This window comes from Ornithorhynchus anatinus, chromosome 11 (genome assembly GCF_004115215.2).
Source record: "Ornithorhynchus anatinus isolate Pmale09 chromosome 11, mOrnAna1.pri.v4, whole genome shotgun sequence".
In the NCBI taxonomy this organism is placed as follows: Eukaryota; Metazoa; Chordata; class Mammalia; order Monotremata; family Ornithorhynchidae; genus Ornithorhynchus; species Ornithorhynchus anatinus.
Genome location: NC_041738.1, coordinates 25707460 through 25708260, shown reverse-complemented (window position 1 = coordinate 25708260; position 801 = coordinate 25707460).

Here is an 801-nt window from a genome sequence, read left to right as displayed (position 1 = left end):
GAGTACTCTACTATGCACTTGGGAGAGTACGGTATAACGAAGTTCGGAGACGTATTGCCTGCCCACAAGAAGCTGAAAATTTAGAGTGGGAGACAGACAGAATAAATTATAGATATGTACATAAGTGCTGCAGGGCTGAGGATGGGGTGAATATCAAGTGCTTCAAAGGTCCAAATCCAAGTGCAAGAGTGACACAGAAGGGAGAGGAAGTAGGGGATATGAAGGATTCTTCAGGGAAGGCCTCTAGGAGGAGATATGATTTTAACAAGGCTTTGAAATAATAATAATAATAATGTTGGTATTTTTTAAGCCCTTACTATGTGCAGAGCACTGTTCTAAGCGCTGGGGTAGACACAGGGTAATCAGATTGTCCCACACGAGGCTCACAGTCTTAATCCCCATTTTACAGATGAGGGAACTGAGGCACAGAGAAGTGAAGCGACTTGCCCACAGTCACACAGCTAACAAGTGGCAGAGCAGGGATTTGAACCCATGACCTCTAACTCCCAAACCCGTGCTCTTTCCACTGAGCCACGGTCTGTTGACTACAAAGTGGGAGGGAATTCCAGGCCAGAAGAAAGATAATAATAATAATAATAATGTTGGTATTTGTTAAGCGCCTACTATGTGCAGAGCACTGTTCTAAGCACTGGGGGAGATACAGGGTAATCAGGTTGTCTCACGTCAGGCTCTGTGGGCAAGAGAAGGAGAGAGATCAGTACTGGAGTTGTAGATTTGGGAATCATCCACGTGGAGATGGTAGTTGAAGTCGTGAGAGAAAATGAATTCTCCATGGGGATG